Below are 25,245 nucleotides of genomic sequence, written 5' to 3'. Positions count from 1 at the left end.
CCTTCGGTCCAAACGCGCTGTGCAGCTAGGTCATCATCATCATAACTCCTGTTTTCCACCACGGATTTCCTGAAAAGCAAATGCAATCAAGATTAAACTGTCGCAGCAGTGCTTCGACAGAGACCCCGCAACCCACCCACAAACACCAGGAAGCCCCCCAAACAGGCCCCCGAAAACGCTACATTGAGCAAGATGTCAGAAGAAATAGCAAAAAAAAGGCTTTTCCTTATGGATTTTGTCCAAACCACTTCTATCCGGTATTAGACCTTCCCAGGAATGCCCCAAGAGACCCGCCAACCCACCCGCAAAAAAGCACGCGACAACACCCCCAAACAGCCAAAAAGCAAAATCTCATACTTACAATATCTCTCGGCCTTCGGTCCAAACGCGCTGTGCAGCTAGGTCATCATCATCATAACTCCTGTTTTACACCACGGATTTCCTGAAAAGCAAATGCAATCAAGATTAGACTGTCGCAGCAGTGCTTCGACAGAGACCCCGCAACCCACCCACAAACACCAGGAAGCCCCCCAAACAGGCCCCCGAAAACGCTACATTGAGCAAGATGTCAGAAGAAATAGCAAAAAAAAGGCTTTTCCTTATGGATTTTGTCCAAACCACTTCTATCCGGTATTAGACCTTCCCAGGAATGCCCCAAGAGACCCGCCAACCCACCCGCAGAAAAGCACGCGACAACACCCCCAAACAGCCAAAAAGCAAAATCTCATGCTTACAATATCTCTCGGCCTTCGGTCCAAACGCGCTGTGCAGCTAGGTCATCATCATCATAACTCCTGTTTTCCACCACGGATTTCCTGAAAAGCAAATGCAATCAAGATTAGACTGTCGCAGCAGTGCTCCCAGAACCCAAAACTCACCCACAAACACCCGGAACCCCGCCAAAGAGCACCTCAAAGGCAAGCAAGTCAGCAAAAACGGCAAGAAATTTCCGCCTCATATTTGGTCCAAAACACTTTTATCTGTTATTAGAGCTTCACAGCAATGGGTCCAGAGCCGTCAACTCACCCGCAAAGAAGTAGAACACCCCCACAAGTGCTGAGTCTTTCTTCATTGGGCGTAATCCAGCCCTCTGCTTTGAGGGAAATAGGAGGAGGAGGATAGAGGAGCATGTTCTTCTGAACTTGTGAACCTGAGGAATGTAGACTGCGGCACCTTCAAATCAATAGGCAAACAAGTGAAGACAGTTCTGCTGATGGGCTTGTTTTTGGGATTAGGTGATTAAAGTTTGAATTAAATTAACTGTGCAAAACAAAGAAAGACAGACACACAGGAATAAAAGTGAATAAGGACGAAAAAGAAAGTTATTGATTCATTGTCTCATTTTCAGGGCTCGGTGTCAGGGAATAAGAAGAAGATTTCGTCATCATACTCTGCGAATTCAGACAGGATGAGGTCAGCGTCACCGAACAGAGAACAAATCCCCTCATCTACGTTGCCGTCCTCCTCGTCTTCATGCGGCGTGCTTTCTCGTACTTTGTAATCTGGTGGTATGAGGTGCTGATTCATCTTGATCATTGTTAGCCTCTCCACATTTTTGGGCGAGAGGCGGCTCCGTTTGGGAGTTACAATGCCACCAGCAGCACTGAAAACACGTTCAGAAGACACACTTGCGAGTGGGCAAGACAAATAGTTTATAGCCAGGTTGGAGAGCTGTGGCCACAATTGTTTTTTCCCATGCCAATACTGCAATGGCTCATCATTAAGAAAGACCTCTGTTGAGTCATTCAGATAGTCCTGCACCATCGAATCAAGGTCCTCAACGGTTCCTCCACTTTGCTTACTTTTTGCTGTGCCTGTGACCTTTTTTCGAGAACCATACCCAAGCAAAGTTAGCCAATCCTCTTCAGCAGCCACTGTTACTCTTGTGTGTGGTGCAGATGATCCGGTTGCCGGTGTCTTTAACGGCTGAGAGGTCACTTGTGCCACAGCCACAGGTGCAGAAGTGGATTCTTTTGACTGGGGATGGCCTGCTGATGCTGATGCTGATGTACTGCCTTCTCCTTCAATATCCTGCCGTTCTTTTTCAAACCTCTTGGCTGACCAGGCTAGCCAACGTTTGCACTTTTTAACATCTTCATCAGCAAAAGGAAAGAATGCTTGGCCTGCCAGCGCCTTTTTGTAGCGTGGATCCAGAATAGTAGCACAAATGTAATGCTGTTCTGAGTTGATCTTTTTAAGACGTTCATAACCACGTAGGCGCTCTAATAATTTCTCCGACAAAAGAAAAGGGTCTTTTTTTTTTTCATCTTTTTCTAACTCAGAAGACACCGCCTTCAGTTGGTGCTCCAGCATGCACAACAATGGGATAGCTTTTCCCAAATTACAGTCCTCCTGGCTGACTGCACACGTGAAGAACTCAAAAGGACGAAGCATGTCTGTCAGGCTTTTAACTATGTCCCATTGCGCCGCACCCATCCGCAGGTCCTTCTGAGCTGTACCCTCTTTTAAGAAATAGTGATCGAGTACCGTATACTGCTCATACAGACGCTCAAGCATGTAGAAGGTTGAGTTCCAACGTGTTGCCACCTCCTGGATGAGTGCTTTCACTGGCATTCGACGTTCAAGTAGCAGGCTCCTCAGATGCTTCCGGGCCTTAAAAGAATGGCTGAAATGGTTGCACATTTTGCGGCAGGTGGCCATTACCTCAAACGCTGGACTGTCTTTATCACTCAAGAATTTTTGAACTACCAGGTTGATACAGTGCGCCAAACACGGCACTCTGAAATAGTCACCCAGCGCCATGGCCTTAACTACATTGGCGCCATTATCCGTGGAAACATAACCAATCTGGCGTTTTTTGGGGACAGCCAGTGAAAGACCTTTTTGTTAAACTCGTCCAAAATGTTTTGTGATGTGTGACTTTTCTCCAAGCCAAACATGGCTAGTGTTGCATGTTTCCGAGCAGCTTTAAAAACTTGGTCCGGGTCAACACCTGCGTTTAGCTTTGCTTTAACACCTGAAAAAGAGACCCAGTGTGCAGTGATGCACATGCAATCAGCGCCTGCGCCACTGGTCCACATGTCTGTTGTCAGATGTATTGTGTGAACAGCACTCTTCTGCAAAGCTGCCCCAATCGCCTCCAGCACATCTTCATGTAGTGCTGGAACCGCAACTCTGGCAAAATAGAACCGGCTAGGAACCTTCCATTTAGGGCAGAGCGTTGCCACTAATTCTAGAAAACCTACCGCTTCTACAAAAGAAAAAGGGAGAAGGTCCACAGCTAGCATTTTAGCCAGCTTAGTGTTATACAGACGCGTCAGTGGGTGGTTGCGTTCATATGGCGCGTCTGAAGAAAACATGGTTCTAATGTTGCCCTGGACCAAGCATTTACGGGATGATAATGACTTCGTTGACCCAATTATGCTCGCTGGTGAACTTTTGCGCGTTGGTGTCTCACTCGCTCCAACACTCTTAGTGTGCCTCACACGGGGTGTGCTGCTGACAGGGGTACTGGGTGTAAGTGAAGTGTTTGACACGTCTTCTTCCTCCTCGTCATCATCAGATGCAACATCAACGTTTTCTTGACTTCCAATTCGGGCTTCCTTGATCGCATCTAGGTGCGCAAACCATTGGACAGTGTGCTGTCTCTCAAGATGACCTCTCTGGCCTCCGGTACCATAGTTGGTACCTGACTTACCACGACTAACTGCAAGCTTACAAAGGGTACAAATGGCAAACTTTTCGCTTTTTGGGCAAACAGTAAAGAAGTCCCAAACTGGGGACTTGAAGTGTCTGTGGGGCCTGGAGGAGGCGGCGATACTGGTGGTGGTGGTCATGCTGCTAATGCCAGATGAAGTGGAGGATCTGGATTGCCCAACTTTTGTACGTTGTGCACTTTCACCGCCACCAATTAAGGTCGAGGTGGATGGAGGTCCCTTCTTGTGAGAAAGAAATATGGAAGCGGTACGAGTTGGTGTACTTAACTCCAATGATTGTGGTGTTTCCACTGCCTCCTCGTCGACAACATCATCATCATCACGCTCAGCAGCTTTTCGGGCTAGGGTCAAAATGTCTGTTTGCTGCATGCCCGCTGGGGCTGCAGTGACCTTTATGATGACTGGGTCGTCGTTGTCAGAGTCTTCATCAGCAGCAGTGTCCGCCACTTCTTGTTGAGCCTCATCATCACACTCCATAACTCTGAGACTTTGGACGAGCTTCCTTTTACGCTTAACTACCTTTGTCAGATCATGTGCCTCACTCTCAGACGGCAGTGGTGCTGGTTCCCAATTTTGATCCGTATCATCAGAAGGAGGTGTGCTTGAAGAAGATGTAGACACCACGCTTGATCTCTTCCTTGCTAGGGGTGTGGAAGACAATGAATGATCATCAGGAGGAGTGTCTTCCTCAAATGATACCTCGCCTTGATTGTCGATTTCCTGATGTGCCCCTACTTCGGGAGGAACAACTATTGTGGGCACTTGTGACCCTCCATGCACCTCTGCTTGCGCATCTCCTTGCGCTGCCTCTCCTTCCACATGTACTTGGGCTTGTACTTGCACATGTGGTTTTTGTTGCGGCTGTGGTTGTTCAACACTCGTCAGATGAGTTACAACAACCTGTGTTCATTGAGGGACATTGCTGCTACTTTCTTGCGATGAGCCAACATCACTGGTCGATGGTGATTGAACAACTAGACTAAGTGCCTCTGCAGCACTGGAGGGCTTGGACTTAAGTTGGCGTGGTGGTGGTGGTGGCACTGAGCCCAATGGAGCGGGGGTGCTGCTCCCAGCTTGGTCCCCAGCAGATCCAGCTGCTGCTGCAGGCATACTTTTTTTTTTACTCCCAAAAAAAGGGGCGGCCGGCACACCAGTCTCCTTGGTAACTTGCTTCTTCTGCTCCTTACTGGCAACTTTCTTGCTAGAGGAGCTACGGGTAACTTTTTTTGGGGCCATCTTCTTCAGAACAGCAGGCAGCAGTTGCACGAGTTGCAGAGTTGTCTGTGTCCAGACGTGACGTCGCGTGACGTTATGCTGCACACACACACCGCTGCAGGACTTCTACCTGGCACTGGTGGTTCTCTAGAGTCTTGTGCACCTAAAAGCAATGGAAGACAGAGGAACATCAGTTCAGTTATACACCCCAATAAATGGAAAAACACAGAAAAATAAGCACAATCCCATGCCATCCATGATGTTTACATTCAAGACACCACACAGAAAGACTAGGCCCATGCAACACTGAGTCACTACCCCTGGGGATAATGGATGAAAAGTAGGCTAAATAAGTGCAGGCCTCAGACACTGCCTCTCTTCAAAATGGCCCCTTGCACCCCAAGCACATGTTGCCTGTACCAGCCAGCACTCAAGATGGCCACCACCACCACCCACATGGCCAGTCCACATCAACAGTACACCCCAAAAAAACAGAAAAACACCCAAAAATCACCACAATCCAATGCCATCCAGGATGTTTACCTTAAAGAGAGTGAGACCCCACAGGCACACTCAGTCCATGCACCACTACCCCTGAGCAAAAGGCCACACCAGTAGCCCCAAAAAAACGACAAAAAACACAAAAAACAGCACAATCCCAGCCCATCCATGGCCTCAATGGTGTTTAAATTCAAGAGGACACCCCACAGAAAGACTGGGCCCATGCAACACTCACCACCCCTGGGCAAAGGGCCCCACCAGCAGCCCCAAAAACCGACAAAAACCACAAAATTCAGCACAATCCTAGCCCATCCATGTCCTCAATGGTGTTTAAATTCAAGAAGACACCCCACAGAAAGACTAGGCCCATGCAACACTCACTACCCTTGGGGATAATGGATGAAAAGTAGGCAAAATAAGTGCAGGCCTCAGACACTGCCTCTCTTCAAAATGGCCCCTTGCACCCCAAGCACATGTTGCCTGTACCAGCCAGCACTCAAGATGGCCACCACCACCACCCACATGGCCAGTCCACATCAACAGTACACCCCAAAAAAACTGAAAAACACCCAAAAATCACCACAATCCAATGCCATCCAGGATGTTTACATTAAAGAGAGTGAGACCCCACAGGCACACTCAGTCCATGCACCACTACCCCTGGGCAAAAGGCCACACCAGCAGCCCAAAAAAAACGACAAAAACACAAAAAACAGCACAATCCCAGCCCATCCATGGCCTCAATGGTGTTTAAATTCAAGAGGACTCCCCACAGAAAGACTGGGCCCATGCAAACTCACCACCCCTGGCCAAAGGGCCCCACCAGCAGCCCCAAAAAACGACAAAAACCACAAAATTCAGCACAATCCTAGCCCATCCATGCCGTCAATGGTGTTTAAATTCAAGAAGACACCCCACAAAAAGACTAGGCCCATGCAACACTCACTACCCCTAGGGATAATGGATGAAAAGTAGGCAAAATAAGTGCAGGCCTCAGACACTGCCTCTCTTCAAAATGGCCCCTTGCACCCCAAGCACATGTTGCCTGTACCAGCCAGCACTCAAGATGGCCACCACCACCACCCACATGGCCAGTCCACATCAACAGTACACCCCAAAAAAACAGAAAAACACCCAAAAATCACCACAATCCAATGCCATCCAGGATGTTTACATTAAAGAGAGTGAGACCACACCACAGGCACACTCAGTTCAAGCACCACTACCCCTGGGCAAAAGGCCACACCAGCAGCCCCCAAAAAACGACAAAAACACAAAAATCAGCACAATCCCAGCCCATCCATGGCCTCAATGGTGTTTACATTCAAGAAGACACCCCACAGAAAGACTAGGCCCATGCATTACTCACCACCCCTGGGCAAAGGGCCCCACCAGCAGCCCCCAAAAAACGACAAAAACAACAAAAATCAGCACAATCCCAACCCATCCATGGCCTCAATGGTGTTTAAATTCAACAAAACAGTTGTATCATGCACCCATAACCAACACTGGTCCTACTGGATACTGTGGCTAGGCTACCCACAATATATTTTATTTAATGTTCTGAAAAAGTTCCAAAATTGTAGTTGCAGCAACTGTAGTGCCCCAAACAAACTTACTTGTGAAAGTTGATTTCTAATCCAAAAGTGATCCAAAGAAAGTCAAAAAGGCCTCAAATCCAAATATCCAGCAGCACCCACAAAAAGTAATCCTTTCAGGTCAAGGTCCAAATGAAAGTGACCAGCACATGAAGAAAGCACTGGGAGGAGCCTGCTGGACAGGAACAGGAAGTTGGAGACTGTGGGGCACTTCCTTCCTCCCCCCCCAAAAAATGGACTCCTTGCAAAAAAAAGGCCATGCAAATGTCAACCTGAGGAGTTATTCTGATAAAAATCATCATTTTCTGAAGGTTTATCCTGTTTGCTGGTGGATTTCTTGTGCAGAATTGCTAAATCTCTATTTCGCGAGTGCGAGATTGTTCCTTTCCCCCGCAACTACGTGTTCGCAATTGCGAACTCTCGCGAGGCGTGCTGTGCAAGGTGGCAAGCCGCGATTACGTATTCGCGGGCGCCAAACTCCCACGGGATCGCGCAGCAAGATCCAAAATGGCGCAGCACTCGCAAAATATGATCGAGAAAAAAAACTCGGCAAACGCTGAATGACGGAAAGTGAACGCCGTGCACGAAGCCGCGCGCCGCAATATTGTATCACCAAGCAAAAAATTTGCCGCAAGCGACTTCATGGATTTTCGACAAATTCGCGAGAGTTCTCGGATTGCGAATTTGCCGAAAATCCGAAAAATCCGTGAGCGGAGCGGATTTTACGCCCATGCTTAGAGCTGATTAGAACCTAAGAGAAATTTTGGATAGATTCTTGGCAAAGAAAACCAAACCTATGCTACACAATACTTACTCCCTCCCGCGTACTAGACTTAAGTTAGGTACATTGGGGTAGGCATATTTTAGAAGCCCCAGTTGAGTATTTTTAGTCATTGTCATTTATGTATGTATATTTATATGTCTTAGAAACCATACAATGCTCTTACAGTATTATTTTATAAAATTGTTCTCGCTGTACGCATTATACTTCGCAGCCTGCATTATGATTGTAGCAGTTTACTTTACTTGCATGAGAAAGAAGACTGTTCAATAAAACCTTTTATTGAAAACGCCCGTCTCTCTATTTCTCTGCACCTCGGATGAAATGAAGCATGCACGATTGGCTGAGTGAAATACTTATCCATTGTTTCCACGACTCTAGAGATACATTTCTTATTCTTGGGAAACAAAGTTGTCATGTTTATGCGGTTGTCGGAAATTAATCCCTTCTTGTGAATTCGAGAAAGTTTCTAGTGACCTCTGAGCTTGCTGGCACTCGCTATTAAGTTTAATACATTCGATAGAGACCTAGTCGACCTCAGTCCTACGTCTAATCTATAGTATATGTTATTCCAATGCGCAGAGCCTATTGGGAATATAGGAACTAACTACACTATGGAAAGCAAACATACTGGTAACGGAGAGCTTGGAGACAATTTTCCAAATGCTTGTTTGATTTGCAGCTGAAACAAATCAATGGCTTTTTATGTCCATCATTGTGCTCACAGGACAGATGTGCTGAGCTGCTGTATTCCCCTACCTGTTGTTCGGTTTTGCACACTGTGCTGCATGTCTAATTGAAATGCTAAATATCTAGTGGACTCGCTTCCTCTTGTTTCAATCTGTTGCATCTACTCCCAATTCCCCTGAGTGTTGTAGTGCTCTTGTTTGTCAATGTTTCTTCATTTTCTCCATCTGGTGCCTTTTATTTCTCTTACGTATGCCTTGTTTACTAACTTGGCACTGAACTATTTTTAATAACAAAACAGAACATGATGTGCTTTAATTAATTCTGCAACCGTGAGAAAACTATATCTGATCATTAGAACCAATGAGTTTCCCACAAGTTGTCAAGTAGGCTCCAAAGTCTAGTGTGAGTTGCTAAAACTAGTACTATGTCAAGATAAAAATGCTGGCTTAATTAAAGTATTAGGAATGCATTCTTGCATTTTTCTGCTACGTTTTCTTTTCTCTTTCTTTAATACTATGTTTTGCCTTTTCGTCATTTTTTTTACAGATATAGCAAGTTTCCAATTAATATTTGTTTTTCTTTATGTTGATTCAATGACAAGCTCACATCTTAATTTTTGTAGTGCAGAATTCCTTTTTCCAATTAAGGTTAATTTTTAGGTTGACCATTCGAGACCTCTTGGATATACTTTAGTATATACTTATATGTACTTTGTGGGCTCTAGAGATCAGCCCTAGGACTTGTCTGCTTCCGCTTAACCCCTTCGCCGCGGAGCACATTCCGGTGCGAAGGGGGAGGGGATGGATGTGGCGCTCCTGTACTCAGGAAGGCTCCCGGCTGTCATAAATCCCAGTGGACGTGTGCTCATGACGGCCGGGAGCCGTCCGAACTCCGACCACTGAATAATTTGCTCGCACAGGCGGGCGGAGCGGCAACATACGGACGGCTCCTGGCCGTCATAAGCACACGCCTACGAAGGAGTTAATGGCTTTTGTTTCTGTTTAACTGCCTCTATTTAACTGTCTTGATAGAAAACAACCAGTAGAGGTCAGTAAAATACCAGAATGGATTTCTGCTCGTTCAACTGCCTCTATTTAACTGTCTTGATAGAAAACGACCAGTAGAGGTCAGTAAAATACCAGAATCACTTTAGCATTCTCTAGATTCCAGTCCATAGAAATTACCCTCCATGATCACCCGTAGTCAATATTATTTTTATCAAATCTTGTATTTTCAGTGATAGGACCACCGAAGGCCCTGATTATATTTTAAAAACAGAGCTTTGGATTATGCCATTTCCTGCTGAAAGACAATATTTCTCTCCATGTGTTCCCATGCCTAGCGTGTCACACAGTTTGGTGCTTACTTTCCCTCCATGTTAAAGAACAGTAGATGTTTCAGCACCCAGGCTAATGTGCTGCATAGCTAAATACATATAGGGTCCCAAAGGCAAGACTGATTGCATTGCAAATGCTTGTTGTATGTGCATCCTTATTCCTATTTTTATTCTTATTCTAATTCGTATTCCTGCCTGTCCTCAAATCATCCCCAAGGCATCTATTTTCCTTTTTTCCACTCTGTTGCTTTTATTTTGTTATCCTACGGCATGGGTATTTTATTGCTCTTGATATCTCTAGTCTTTGATTTCTTCTTATTTTTCCCTATTGTCCAAACTATTTTTTTCTTTTCCTCACTTCTTGCTGTCTTGCATTTTTATCACTCAAGTAAATGTTAATAAATAATAAAGGTGAAAATAATTCATTTCCTTATCTTAATGTCCCAGCTTGGTATAGACCTGCATCATATTTAAAGTGTGATTTTACATGCTATTTTATAGGTTACTTCATTTTCCTGCATGTGTCTATTTATGATAAAGAAATGTATATTCACATTCCAAAAGCACACACACACACACACGTGTTTAGGCACTGCAATGCTATGCTATGCTATGCTATGCTATTATTTCCCAGTAAAATGGTACTAGTACATATTGTACAAGGAGGAGAGGCTGGTCCGCTCGGCCAAGGCTCAACCTTGAGACATATAGGTCACAAGCTAGATGTCCAGCCTAGGAAGCTTCCTCCCTGAAGAAAAATCAGGTCTACTAGTGAGTCTGCTTTATAAGTTCAATAGACATTAAAAAGGGATTACAGTGAGGCTCCTCCATTGTTTCATTAAACTGAAAGAAAAGCTTCGAATGGAATCTGTGTCTCCGAATTATCACCAGAGGCAGGAGGATAGATACCAATGAAATGTATGTGCATCACAGTTGCTGACCTTAGGAGAAAAGAAGTTTTCGACTGGAGTCTAGGAGTAGAGGGGAGTCTAAGAGCAATTGAAAATAATAGCAATAACATATGTACTACACATTGAGATGGTGCTATGTGTTGTATAGCAGGCTTCTAGCTAATGCACCGAAAAGGGCAAGAGGTTGAAAAGAGCTGAAAGAACCCTCTTGAATGACTGAGGCCCATCTCTGTGATGCATGAAACAGACAACGAAGCAAAGATAACCATCCTTGTTTTGAATAGTATTCAAAACCACAGTGGAAATCCCTAGACCCAGTAGAGACCTGGGTGAATGTAGTATCATGCAACATTATCTCAACAGTAGTCAATGAGGGTATATATATATTTCATGTGTCACTTAATTACAATAAAAAAATTATAACAAATAGTCCCAATATCAAGATTGAATACGACTAAAGCGATATGTGGAGCTAAGTCTCCTGACTGAATTAAGTGATTCAGTCAGGACACGAAACCAAGCTGGATTTCCTCTTCCTCTGTTCACAGTGTCCTGACTTTGACAATTGAATTCCTGCCCCGTCCTAGCCTACACGTGTTGAGCTCCTTGGACTGAAGACTTGATTCTCTGTGCGGAGTTATTCTTTTTACCTTGGGTAATCACTGATGGCCACTGAAATTCACCAACTCACCTTGGGACTTGAAAAGACATTAAATAAGATCTATTGAGCAAGCACGGAGAGATAACTCCCACCTGAATTGAAACTCAAGACGAGGGAGTTAAAAATGGGCACTTTTGCTGACATGAGCAGCATTGAGGGCATTATAGGTGATGTTTAAGTTGGATAAAGAGCTGAAACTGGTAAGTGCAATTGTAATTAAAAAAACTTGTAAAAAAGATAATGATAGTGTGGGTTTTAAATGTCTTTCTGTACAGTTTTGGAATTCTCTTCTCGTTAGTATGAATGCACTAATTTCAAGTTTTCCTTTAACATTGTAATTCAATGAGCATGAATGAGCTTGAATGAGCCTGAAGGCGAGTGAGGGGATTTACTGTCAATGTTCATAAATGTGAAAAGTAATTTTATGTAAAACTGATACATTTCTACTTAGCATGGGAATTATAACAGAACGGGTCATATGAATATATGAGACACATATTTCTATCTTCAAATGTCAAACTTTTGTTTATATAGTAAGTTCTCTCAAAATAAAGAATGTCCTCCTTATCACTTTTTAAGTATTGTTTTCATAATTTGTAAGTTAATTGTTCTCTCTATGGGGAAGAAGTACTAGAAATGCAAGATCTCATGAAGGCAGCACTCAACTAACAACTGCAGCACCAAAAACACCACCCACAATTGTGTCAGCTTCTTCAATCTGACCAGGTACTTTTGTTTCAAATGTTACCACCACAACCACTTCAACAATTTCTGGCACCTCCACCTTCTTTGTCGCAATGTCTACAGGCATAATGACAACATCTCCTACACAAACTGGAGGGAAATCTCGCACTGCAAGTCTGGAAGTCTCAGAATAGCAGAAGATGACTTTCTCCGTATAGCATCAACTGAACATCAACCCTTCACAGTCATGCTTGAAAGATGGTTCCGGGATGTACAAGGTACAGCAGAAAAAATTCAGAAAAGGCAAAGTGAAATCATTGTTGATCATTGTCTGCCACAATTATTGTCTGACTTAACGTACAGGCTGTGTGAAATGCAATCTTGTGATCCTCAAGTGCTCAGAATTATTAAGGCAAAATCACAGACTCTGAGTTAAATCAGCATTACATTGATGGACATATTTACTCTACAACGACAAATAGCAGGATCTGCAATGTGACAGACAATTCAGCATAGGAGGAAGTGGAGAGAAGAGCAAGAACCTAGTCACTTGAAATTGACATTGCAAATTGAACAGTTTGTTGGAGAATGGTTCAATCTGTTAAAAACTTCGGTAATCATTTGGCACAAGGTCAGATGTCCCTTCTTCAAGGAATGAATCATGTATTAGAGAGGCCTGAGTAGCAGATCATGTCTATGAATTAACATACTATTTTGCCTAAGGATGGCAGTACAATAATCCAATCCTCACCTCAATCTACTTCTTTACAATATCTTTCATTTCACCAGGTGTTCCTGGTAAAACACATGAGAAGGTCCACCAGTTCTGGTGAACTGTCTTCACAAGAACAAACCCCTGCAAAAATAAAGGCACCATAGACAGACATAAGGCAGTACACAGTTATTTGTGCTTCATATTGTTTCTTTATTAATCATTTTTGAATATTACTGATTAATGTAAGTTTGTCAAATCTATGTTAATATTGTTAACATGTATGAAACACTTTTCAGCAATATAGTTTGTATTATCTGAAAAAATCTTAACCTTCTTTACATATATATAATTGTATTGCCTTTACATAAGGGCCTTATTAACACTTTGGTGGTGCGGGAGTGGCCGCAGGCCGCCTGCGAGATTACAAGTATTTTTATAGCCTGACAGATGGTCTTTTGGTGTTCCCATGGTGGTGCCTTTCAAAAAGGAAATGCAATGGAAATGTCAAAGGTCGTTCCTGCACAGCATTGACTGTTAAGTCCATGCCGTGCAGGAACAGGGGAAGCATTCACACAGAGGGGCACACTAAGTCCCACCAACTCACAGCCTGCTGTGAAAAGTGAAATGGGGAGGAAACTCATCATATTCTTGATTGTGCTCCAGTAGCACTGCCAAGCATATTGCGGCCACAGGACCACCACACCACCGTTGGGGGCCGTGCATCCACAGCGGATGCAGTGGTCCCCGCATGGTACAACTGCTGCACTTGTAATGCGGTGGTCGGATCACTTGTGCGGCGGTCCACCGCAGCCACCGCACCTCCACCAGGGGGTTGGCGGTCCCAGGTAGCCAGGTAGCTTGATTGTTATGAATTGCAACACCGGCTGACTGCAGTAATGCTGCACCAGTGCTTCTCCATACTTCTTGTGATGTGTCTGCCAGAGACTGAGTTCTCATTGTATCAAGTGCTTAATTATGTACATGCCACACCTGAACTGATTAGACACTTACATTTAATTTAAGTATACCCCCTATGCTGCTCATTGGTGGGTTAATCTTTTTTTTATAAAAGCATTTCAACACACTCATTATATTATGCTTTATATGTTCTTAAAATATATTTGGCAATATTAATTGTTAAATGTGCCTTTGTAACATTTACTACCTGGTACAAATTAAAGTAAAATGTAGAAAGTTGTTCCTCTCCTATATGGCTCTCTACTGCAACTTGTGATCAAAGCTTCAAATTACGAGTGGGCAATTACCAGTGGTAAAACCTCACCCCAAAAAAATGAGTAGCCATATTTCACCCAGATTTAAAGCTCCTGCTGAAATACCAGTACTCTCAATCAGAGTGTGGCCCAGCTATGCTATCAGATACTGCCAGTGCCCCATGAGCTCCAAGATCATATAGAAGAATGTGCCGAAGGCAAAGCTCCTTTCAACATTAAATGAAACTTGCAATATCTTTGAAATATATATATATGGATAATATTGATTTGATTAGATTCAGCAAGCTTTATTCGGTTTGTGTAGCAATCAGAAAAGCAAAAAATATACATATACAAACATCAAACCCTGCACATATATAGTCTTAATTAGTTAGTACATTAAAATAAGTTAAAAACAGTTAGTCAAAAACAATACTTTTCCTCGCATGAATTGATTTTAAAATAAATGTCGCAACAGAAAAACAAATCTTGGGGTCTCTTAGTGCAAACAATAGGCTAATTGCTGCATTAGTAGATTTTACATTATATTTCTTGAACTAAGGTTTTAGATAAACAAGTGAGGTGGCAGCTGAGGTGGGAGGAGGAAATAGGCAGAACACTCACAGACAAGGAATGGCAGGACATCATAGAGCACATGAAATGATGGGCATTGTGGCAGCATATAAGGTAGCATCTTATTGGTACTTAAAACCGGCCCGATTAAAGTTCTGGGATAAAGAACATTTAGCCACTTGCTGGCGTGGGTGTTGACAGACGGGCTCACTGGTACACTTACTTTGGCATTGTTCCAAATTGGTTAGTTACTGGGAATTGATTCTAAATACTAAACAAAACGGAGGAGGAAGGGTCGAAGGGAATAATATTTAAAGACCTGCCCAGGGTGGAATCCCCTATTTAGTCAATTCAATAACAAAAAACACACAATGGGGGTCTATATCTGGCCTAAACACGCTTCAAAGAATCAGAACACACTGTTAACCATGTCAGTGGATATTACTAAAGCTATGTACCATTTAGCTAGCTCATGAAGTACCAATTTAGGCAGCCCATGTATTGGAATTCACTTCAAATGTCGAATAGACCCATACAGAGAAGAACTGGATGTCCATCAACGTCAGATGTAGATCAGGTATTCTCATTTGGTCATCCATGCAGGGATGGTGTTGTCCCATGATCATTGAGACTAATCCATACCCTATTATTTATCTGAGTCACATCTCCAGATGTAGTGAAGACCATGTGAACTAAGATCGTGATGGAGTCCGGTGCAGTGCAAAAAACATATTTAGTGTGGTGAGGTTAAAAAAGGATAGAAGATCAATACAAAGCTTTAATATAACTTGATCACTCCCTTGCTAAAAACAGGAACAGTGCAAAGATGCAGTCTAACCATATCACTGCATATATACGGCCAACATGTTTCAGCCTCATGGGAAACAAATCCCGCGGCTTTCTTCAGAGCCACAGTCCTTAACGTTTGCTACTGCATAAAAAAGTGAAAAAACGCTGTAGGCTAAAATAGCCTATGCGTTTCACCTACTTTTTCTGATACAAACAACATCAAGTATGGCCAGCATGAGGAACCGATCCTTTCTGCGTCCGTGTGGATATGTTTTGTGGGTTTATGCTTGCTAAATAATCCTAGAACTACATTCTTTGACGCAATGACGCCTTTTTGTAGTCCACTGCCCAGCTCTCGCTAGGGAACAACTTAGGAACTACAATTTTTTTACGCAATGACGCATTTTTGTAGTCCGACGCCCTGCTCCCGTGTGAGAGTTTGGCGCCACTGAGCAAGAAACGGGAGAGATCAGATCGGATCCTGGGCAGTATGACAAACGAGGTGATCTGCGCGTCTTAAGCGGATTTAAATAGTCCATAACAGCGTGGCTCCTACATAGGGGGTAGGCAGTCTAATTACACTTTGATTTGCTAAGCTGCAGTGAAGGCAATTGTAAGAGGTAGGCTCTGCCCCATATACGTTCATAAGCGGCGATTACACTGCCCTCGTTGCCTCCCTCTGAGCTCAGTAGAAGGCTCCGAGGCAACGACGGACAGGTAAGGATCGTGCATAGCTAGAGTAAGACTGAGTAGGTTGGATAGAACATATCCATGTGCTGATCTGACTGTGCCATGTGTATAGAGGTTTCTTTTCCTCCTACCTTTATGCCTTTCTTAACGCTAACTAATGTAACACAGAACATATTGGCTTCTGATTCAGGAATGCAGAATCTTAGATGGTCCTTTGGACTGTTCTGGGGAGGGGGCCGGGTTTCGCTTTTAGTTGGGAATCTGGTTGAATGCTCGAAAAGGTATTTAGAATTTCAAGGGTATCAGTAAAGAAAGTAAGGAGAGAGACCAGGCTATTTTAGCCTACAGCTTCTCTTTTCATCCCTTTCCTTACCTTTTCCAGAGCGGGGCCTCATTTTATCCTGAGCACGGGACAAGGAGAGGTGAGGTTTGCTCCCTGTACAAAGCAGGTTAGTACACAGTAAGATTAAAAAGTTCAGTCACCTACATATGGGACTGAGACCAATATGCAATCTTTGTTTTGGGATTCATGGTGTATTTTTTATATATATTTCTTTATTTCTTTGTGAATAGATACAATCGACACTGCTTGATACAGAGGACTAAGAGACACATGTATGACACAGTTGTATCCTTTGATTGATTTAGTCGCGTTTTTTCACTTTTTTATGCAGTAGCAAACGTTAAGGACTGTGGCCCTGAAGAAAGCCGCGGGATTTGTTTCCCGTGAGGCTGAAACATGTTGGCCGTATATATGCAGTGATATGGTTAGACTGCATCTTTGCACTGTTCCAGTTTTTAGCAAGGGAGTGATCAAGTTATATTAAAGCTTTGTATTGATCTTCTATCCTTTTTTAACCTCACCACAATATATATGTTTTTGCACTGCACCGGACTCCATCACGATCTTAGTTCACATGGTCTTCACTACATCTGGAGATGTGACCCAGATAAATAATAGGGTATGGATTAGTCTCAATGATCATGGGACAACACCATCCCTGCATGGAGGACCAAATGAGAATACATGATCTACATCTGACGTTGATGGACATCCAGTTCTTCGCTGTATGGGTCTGTTCGACATTTGAAGTGAATTCCAATACATGGGCTGCCTAAATTGGTACTTCATGAGCTAGCTAAATGGTACATAGCTTTAGTAATATCCACTGACATGGTTAGCAGTGTGTTCTGATTCTTTGGAGCGTGTTTAGGCCCAGATGTAGACCCCCATTGAGTGTTTTTTGTTATTGAATTGATTCTAAATGACATAAACAAAGCCTTTAATACAGATATTTCGCATTTCCCAGCCTATACTGTGCTTGGTCACCCCAATCCCTTGACTGTTCCTTTACGCTCACTATGAGCGAGGCAGATAGCCTTAGTTCGTAATGCTGCAAAATTGGAACATCTAGCTCATTGGGGTTTCACAGTGGTTCCAGACCACAGAGCATGGTTGAGAAAGCTGTGGACCGTGCTAGAGAGGGAGCGTATATCTATGATGATGGACAATAAAGCCTATGCAGAACTTTGGGCACCATTTATCGCATTGTTAGACAAAGAATTCAGGGAGGTGACGTGCCCCAGGTTCCTGCAAATCTTTTGTTTCACTTCTACTACCTAAGACACAAACACATAAAGGAGGTGTACATTTAGGAGCTTGACTGTATTAAACACTGTAGGTATGATACAGGACCATCTTTGGTTCGGAGGATATGTGGGTGTTGGGGAGGGGTGGGTTGAGGGTAAGTGTTCTCCTTATTTGGTTATTGGGCTATTCTCCATTTTTTTATGCTAGGCTCTCTCTTTTCTTTTGTCCCCTCTCCGTTTCACGGGCCGTGGCTTGACAAGGCAGATTGTTTTCCACTGGTATGAAATATGGAACACATCCCACTTATATTTTTAAATTCACTGCCATCCTCCGTGTTGTAGGCGCATAGCTGTGTCTCTCTCATATGCATTTAAGCTCATTGCCGGACAGTGGATTTAGGCATACACAATGTTATGGCATTGTGAAAATGTTTTAAAATAATTGTTCCATAAACCTACATTTGTCAGGTTGTAAAGTAAGGCCTTTGTCAGATAAAGCTGCCAGAACCCTTTTCAGATTGTGATCATGCTCATTAACATCCTTGCCAAAAACGAGTATGTCGTCTTGAAAGTCGACTGCCCCTTTTAAACTATTAAGAGTTTCCTTCATTAGCCTCTGAAAAGAGGTTTTACCTCATTTGTTTGCAAGGACTAATTTTTCTAGATATAACAATTCTTGAATGAATGAAATTAAATGAAAATTATATTTATATAGCGCATAAACTACCCTGAGGCCTCGCAGCGCTGGTGGCTAGAATCAGAGAAGCAAAAGAGCAAGTGCTAGCAGATGGTTCCAAACAGATGAGTTTTTAAAAGCTTTCTAAATGCCAACAGATTACTATTCTTTCTGAGGGTGAGGGGAAGGGAATTACAGATTTTTGCGGCATTGAAAGAGAACAAGCGGCCACCCCAACGGGCCTTGTTTATCTTATTGGAGGTGGCCAAGTGTAATGAGCTGGAACGCAAGGCTTTGTGGGGGAGATAGGGAGTAACTAGAGGGTGCATTATAACTGGGCCAGTCCTCCATATAGATTTCTGGGTCAAACACATAGCTTTAAACTGTATCGTGGCTACAATAGGGAGCCAATGCAGTTTCTTCAGAGCAGGTTTGGCGGACCGCCAGCGTGGTATTTGGTAAAGCAATCGGGCTGCACAATTCTGGGTAACCTGAAGCTGGTGAATTGCAGCCCGGGGAGCTCCCATATGGAGAGCATTACCATAGTCCAGGCGATAGAGTATCAAGGCCTGAACCATGATTCTCCTCGCCTGAAACGGAAGTAAAGGGAGAATCTTCCGCAGCATTCTAATCAGACCATAACAGGTGGATGAGGTTCTGGTGGCCTGAAAAGTAAAATCAAGGGAATTGTCCAACCAAATTCCCAGGCTCTTTATCTGTGTCTTGGGGAGGGGAGGGGTCCCAGAAAAGTTGGCCATTGGGGGGCGAGAATATTAAGCGATGGATTGCCTAGCAACATGATTTCTGTTTTTTCCCCATTTAGTCTGAGTCAGGAGAGCTCCATCCATCTGGCTACTGCCTCTAGACAGGGACCCAGAGTGCTAGACGACTCCTCAGCTTGGTTTAGTGAAACCACAAGCTGGGTGTCGTCTGCATAGGTGACAATTCTAATGCCAAATGGATGGACTAACTCCGCCAAAGGCCTCATATAAACTTCGAAAAGTGTGGGGCTCAGGGCAGAGCCCTGAGGAACCCCACAGCTGAGTGGCTGCTTGGTGGAAACAGCCTCTCCCTCAAAGACCTGAAAGAAGCGCTCGTCAAGGAAGGAGACAAGCCATGTCAGCGCTGCGCCCGACACACCCATGCCACTAAGTTGGTGTACTAAAAGGGCATTGTTAACCGTGTCGAACGCAGCGCTGACATCTAACAGAATAATGGCTGCCTTCCCTCCCCGGTCCAGCAAACTCCTTGTTTCCTCTGTCACTGCCAACAGGGCTGTCTCAGTCCCATGTTGGGGACGGTAACCCGTCTGAGAAGCACACAGCAGGTTATTAGACTCTAAATACTCGACTAAGATGTTATTGATGTGCTTCTCAGACAATTTGCTCATCCAGGGTAAAAGAGAGATAGGGCGATAGTTGGATAAATTGCATTGATCCAAATTGGGTTTCTTTAAGAGGGCCCTGACCATTGCACATTTCCATGATGTAGGGACTACGCCAGAGGCAATCGAGGTGTTGAGGACATCAAGGATAGCTGGACGAATCGAGTCAATGACTGAAATGAGATACTGTGGAGGTGCAGGGTCCATAGGGGAGCCTGAAGTGACTTTGGGGATTATTTTGTCCAAAGAAACGGTATCTAAGGGGGTAAATTGTTCCAGCATGCAGGTGGCCGGGATACTAGGACTAGCTATTGCAGCTTCATCTAGCTCAGAATTATCGAGGACAAACATGGCATAAATAGTTTGAATCTTCTGGTAGAAGAAGGTTGCTAAGTTATTGCAGCGTGCAAGTGCTCCTTCTGATGGTACTGCTTCTTGTGGGGGGGGGGAGTGATCAGCGATTTAGCTATCTGAAAGATTTCCTTTGGTGAGTTTGAGGCTGTTTTAATTTTGGTTTCGTAGAAGAGAGCTTGTGCGGCCTTGATTTTGGTTTTGTATAGCCTAATTGCTGTTCTGTATTCTGCCTTCCTGCACTGGGAATTCTTCACTCTAGATCTATCCTTAGGTACAATGTGGATGTCACTTTTCAAAACACACCTTATCGCTTGCACAAATTTATTGGAACGTTCAATTGCTTTGGCAATGGTCCTCAACCTTTCCTATATTTCTTTATTATTGGATCTCATCAAAATTTTGGTCCCAAAGTACCTGTTCATAAAAAATTTACTCAAAATTCCATGAGACTGGCAGAGACCTTTGTATGGACACGTAGTCCGCAATAGATTTACCAGGGCATTGCTTTCTAGAATAGAAAATAAATCTTTCCATTACGATGTTGGTTTTTCTCCCATACCTTAAACACAATTGTCTGGATGCATACTAGTAACCATTAATATTACTCGGTCTAACTAAAGCAGCTAGGTTTTTAAATTGCTTCAAACCACTACCACCTCGACAATATTTATGTAAGGCCAATTTCTTCTCAGGTTCACATTCATTCCCTTCTAGAACCTCTACATACACTAGGAACATAGCTTCCCATGTTTGCCAGTCCATGGGAAGATCCCCAGGAGATTTGAGAAAAGAGGGAGGAGGTGCAATGCCAGAGATAATGATGAACATTAAAAGCAAGATTAACAGTACTAGTACATTTACAATAATAAAGGTAGTCACCGTTGTTTAGGTTTGCGCATCACCGTATGAACACTTGCGCGTGGAATAATAGTAATTAAAAAACAAAGTAATACTTTATATGTGAGAAAATAATAAAAGTGGTCACCACTGTCCAGGTTCTGTACAGACCGTTGAATAAAGAGTTTTGCCAAACTGATTAGCAGCTCACAATTCCTCAATGATTCCCCAGAAGATCGGCAGTTCAGAAATATAACTGAAATGACAAACGGAGATGAAACAGAAAAGCAGCAGGCTCGCAAAGCAGGTAGCAATTAGTACTCTGTAAAATTCAGACTAGCTCCCGGAGAGGCGTGGAAACGGGTGGGGATATCTTCTCAGGAAGCTAGATGCAGCAAATAGACCAATCACAAATTTGAAACTCCCGGGCTCCTAAAGCAACGGTAGGGTGAAATGATGCTCCAACAACATCCTTGAAATAAACAATGTCAACGATGAGTGCCCAATCCGAATGCTCTAAAAACATGAAATAGCAACTGCGTGGCTAAGTGCCTGCTTGTCGCCAGAAACGTACAGAAAAGACGACTTGAAGAAAACTGTATTAGAAATCCAGAGATGCATTGGGAAGACATCCGTCCACAAGTAAGTACAACTGTTGAATGCCAACATACAATAACTCATGGTATATATACTTTCCTACGCCCAGTTGAAAACACACTGCATCCCCTCCTCACGAGCGCAGCTCATTCACAAAGATAAACGTAACATATGAATTAGATACGAGCGAAACCAGTGGTATTTCGCTTGTACCTTCATCATGACAACACTGTACATTACAAATGACAACACTTGCATGCACCAATTGAAGAACATGTGAGGGAGAGACTACAGTTTAATGGCTTATTTTGATTAGTTCTTCATTATTCATGTGGAGTGCTTAAATGAATGACTGTACTTAAATATGTAGTAGTAAGTAATTTATTGTCTGGTTATTTAAAACCTGTACAAATCCATAAAAGAAGAGTTATAGCAGCAGGGTTCACAATTTCAACAGATTAAAAATAAAATTTAGTAAACTTCCCTTCCTAATGTTGGCTGCAATGGGACATATATCAGAAATTCCAAGAATTGATGATATTTGTCCTAGATTGTCCCTGGCAGGCCACAGCTTCAATTCTCACAATGCACTTGGTCAACCCCTTAATACTCCACAGGATGCACTCGAAGATGGGGACTCTGGCTGGAGAAGGGTCACTTAAGCCTTGTTAACACGTAGCTGCAGGGATCCCACTTCTCCATCCTTCTTGAAGCAAGGTAAAGTCCTCATAGGTGTGGTCCCAGATAGTGCAGCAGGCACAGTCTTCACCAGGCAAGTCATTGGGTGCAATTCAGGACTCCAGCAGGCCCAGCGCTCTCTGTCTTGTAGTGTTAGGTAGCAGAACTGAGAGGCTCAGCCCGTCTCACATATTGAGCCAGTGTTCTCTAGCAACAAGCATGGGATCACCCCTGTTCAATGAGGTGCAGGGCAACACCCCAAAGCAATGACAGCTTTCTCCAAAGTCTTCTCCCAGAAAGCTCTATTCTCTCAAAATCCATCATGGCTGACATTTCAGCAGAGCAGTAAGAGCTGACTAAAGCAGACTCGGAGTGTGGCTTATTTCCATAAACTCCCCCACTCATATCTGTGAATTCCTTCCTTAAGCCTCCCTTCTGCCAGGGAGAGGGGTGTCCCTGGCTGACAGGCTTTCTTGACCTGTTCTTCCTTTAAAGCTGATGCTTTACGGACCAACCCCCTGCTCTGGCATTCCTGTGCACCACAGAGCTCTCTCCATCAGATAGCCTCTTCCCGTCCAGGCCACTTATCACCTAATGGATGCAGCTTGGCTAATCTCCTCAGGGCTGACCAATCAGGGAAGAGTGCTAGAAGCTAGATTCCGGCTTACTAAAATAAAGTCTATAACTTCTTTTCCGTACAAGTTATGATAAAATCAACAATGCCAACTTGCTGGATTTATCAATACCATTCTGTTCAGTCTTTGAATTTTATTTTTGCACAATCTCCCAGCAAACATCATGGTCTATAACATATTACAATGTTATATTATGAGGCCAACTATTTTCAATGGGGAAAATTAAATGTGCAATTTTTTCCTCACTAGGGTTTATAAAACCTCTTCATAAAGTGCCTTTTCATAACTAGAGGACCCCCACCCCTAGAACAGCTAGGGGAGACCTTGGGGGGGGGGTCATAATATGCAAAAACGATTTTGTTTATTACTTCACAGTGCCCACAGCACCAAAGTCGATTTAGAGGGACCCTGCTTATAGTTACATGACACCCCTGCCCCTGGAACACCTGGGGGAGACCTTGGGGGTTAGTCACAATGTATAAATAAGGTAAATGATCACATTTAAAGTGCCCATATCACCAAAGTCTAGTTTACCATGAAGTGTACTTTTAAAAGGAGTACTGCAACCCAGGGCTGCTTTCAAAAAGACCTCAGGCTACCAGCAGTGCACACATGCAAGTGCACCAAAGGCTGTAGGCCTCCCAACTACCATGACCATCATGTATAAGGGTCTTATAAACGGGTTTTATCTCCTTGCCCTTTTATCTACCTGGGACTTTTAGGGTAGGTCTTGACAATTATAAGTGTACCTCAATGCATGTGTTTGTGTTTAACATAGCACTGGCCCTGGGTTTGACTAGAAGAGTCCAGGGGACAGTCTGAATCAGCTACCACCAATGTCAGTCAGTAAAAAAAACAATATGTTGAGTGAATAGCAAAAAAAGGGTGAGTTTCTATTAGCAAATAACTATTTCTTGGAAACTAAATATGTCAGTAGGCCTTACTATATTTGTAATGGGAACTTGAGAATAGATACACAAAATATGGGTTTCTCATGATATCTGAATAATTTATATTGCGTATTTTCATACATTTTTTCAGGTAACCTAGGTTTGCATTTTTGCCTTTTAGAATACCTTAGGTGAAGCTGTGTGTTGAAGAATGAGCCATCTCCCCTGCATCCTTCAACACCATCCAAGCACTACATAAAACTTTCAAATGGATACTCTCCGATTTCAGAAAAACAGTCACTCACGCCCTCATCACCAGCAGATTGGAATGTGGCAACGATCTCCACACCGGAATCAACAAAAAACTCCTCTGCAAACTCCAGACCATCGAGAATGCAGCACCCAGACTAATCCCTGACATCCCATGGCACAACCACATCACCCAACACCTCAGTGATCTTCACTGGCTCCCCGTCGAAAGAAGAATAACTTTCATGCTGCTCATGCACGCCTACAAGGGCTTCTACAACATTGATTCACAATGCCTTTGAAGCCGCCTCTCCTTCCATGACCCCAAGAGAAACCTCAGCTCAGCTGACTTCTCCCTAGCCACCGTCCCATGCTTCTACTGGAACAGAGCGGGTTAGATGTTCTTCCCCTACCTCGCAGCCAAGATCTGGAATGACCTCCACGTCCGATGAAGCCCAAAACTGCACTAATTCAGAAAAGACATCAAGATCTGGCTCTTCGAATGACCCCAACGGAGCTGCATACCCACCCAACCTACTGCCTTGAGACCCTGAAGGGTGAGTAGTGTGCTCTACAAACACCTGATCGATTGATTTTGTAGTTATCAATTATCTCACCTTGTTCCCACACGCAGTGAGATAAGTTTTGTATACAAAGGTCCCTTTGGCATAACCTCAGATCCTTTTTAATTAAAGAGAAAAATGACTAGAGGTAGGTGGAAGGCTCACACAGTGTCCTTGGGATGCCTCAGTGCAGGGGCACTGATGGAGCTAATATGGCACACAGCCACAGGCAGAGTGGCTGAGATTCTCACTTAGGGTCCTTGGGATGCCACACGTCAGGGGTCCTGTGGTGCGGGTGAGTGGCCAACAAAGGGTCCAGGGCAATCGGAATGGCACTTGCAGCCTGGGCTGGTCCTGACAGGTGCCCACAAAATTCGGTAGCAAGTTGAAGTCTGGAACAGCGGACATGGAGGGCCAGCAAAAGGGGCACCTCGCAGAACTGTACTCTCTGGGAGCAAACAACGACAAGAAATGTACAAAGACAGTGAAGGTATACAATAACATGGATGTTTATGAATGACCAACTAAAATTGCAAAATGTACAACCATGTTATGTTGGAATAAACTGCGACCTTTTAAGGCACCAAATCATGTTGCCGGTGGAGTAATTAAAGGGTGAAAGGGACGCCGTTATGTGTGCAGGGGTGGAGGAAGAATTGCCCCTGAGAGGGGTTTGGCAAGTGACCCAGATTTTGAAAAAGAATTACAGTAATTGGTTAAAACAACATTTTAAAAAGTTGGTAGACAAAAAATCAAAACA

The sequence above is a fragment of the Lissotriton helveticus genome, chromosome 5_1 (assembly GCF_964261635.1).
Source record: "Lissotriton helveticus chromosome 5_1, aLisHel1.1, whole genome shotgun sequence".
NCBI classification, from domain to species: domain Eukaryota; kingdom Metazoa; phylum Chordata; class Amphibia; order Caudata; family Salamandridae; genus Lissotriton; species Lissotriton helveticus.
The sequence above is the reverse complement of the archived record's forward strand: the minus strand, read 5'-3'. Positions refer to the sequence as shown.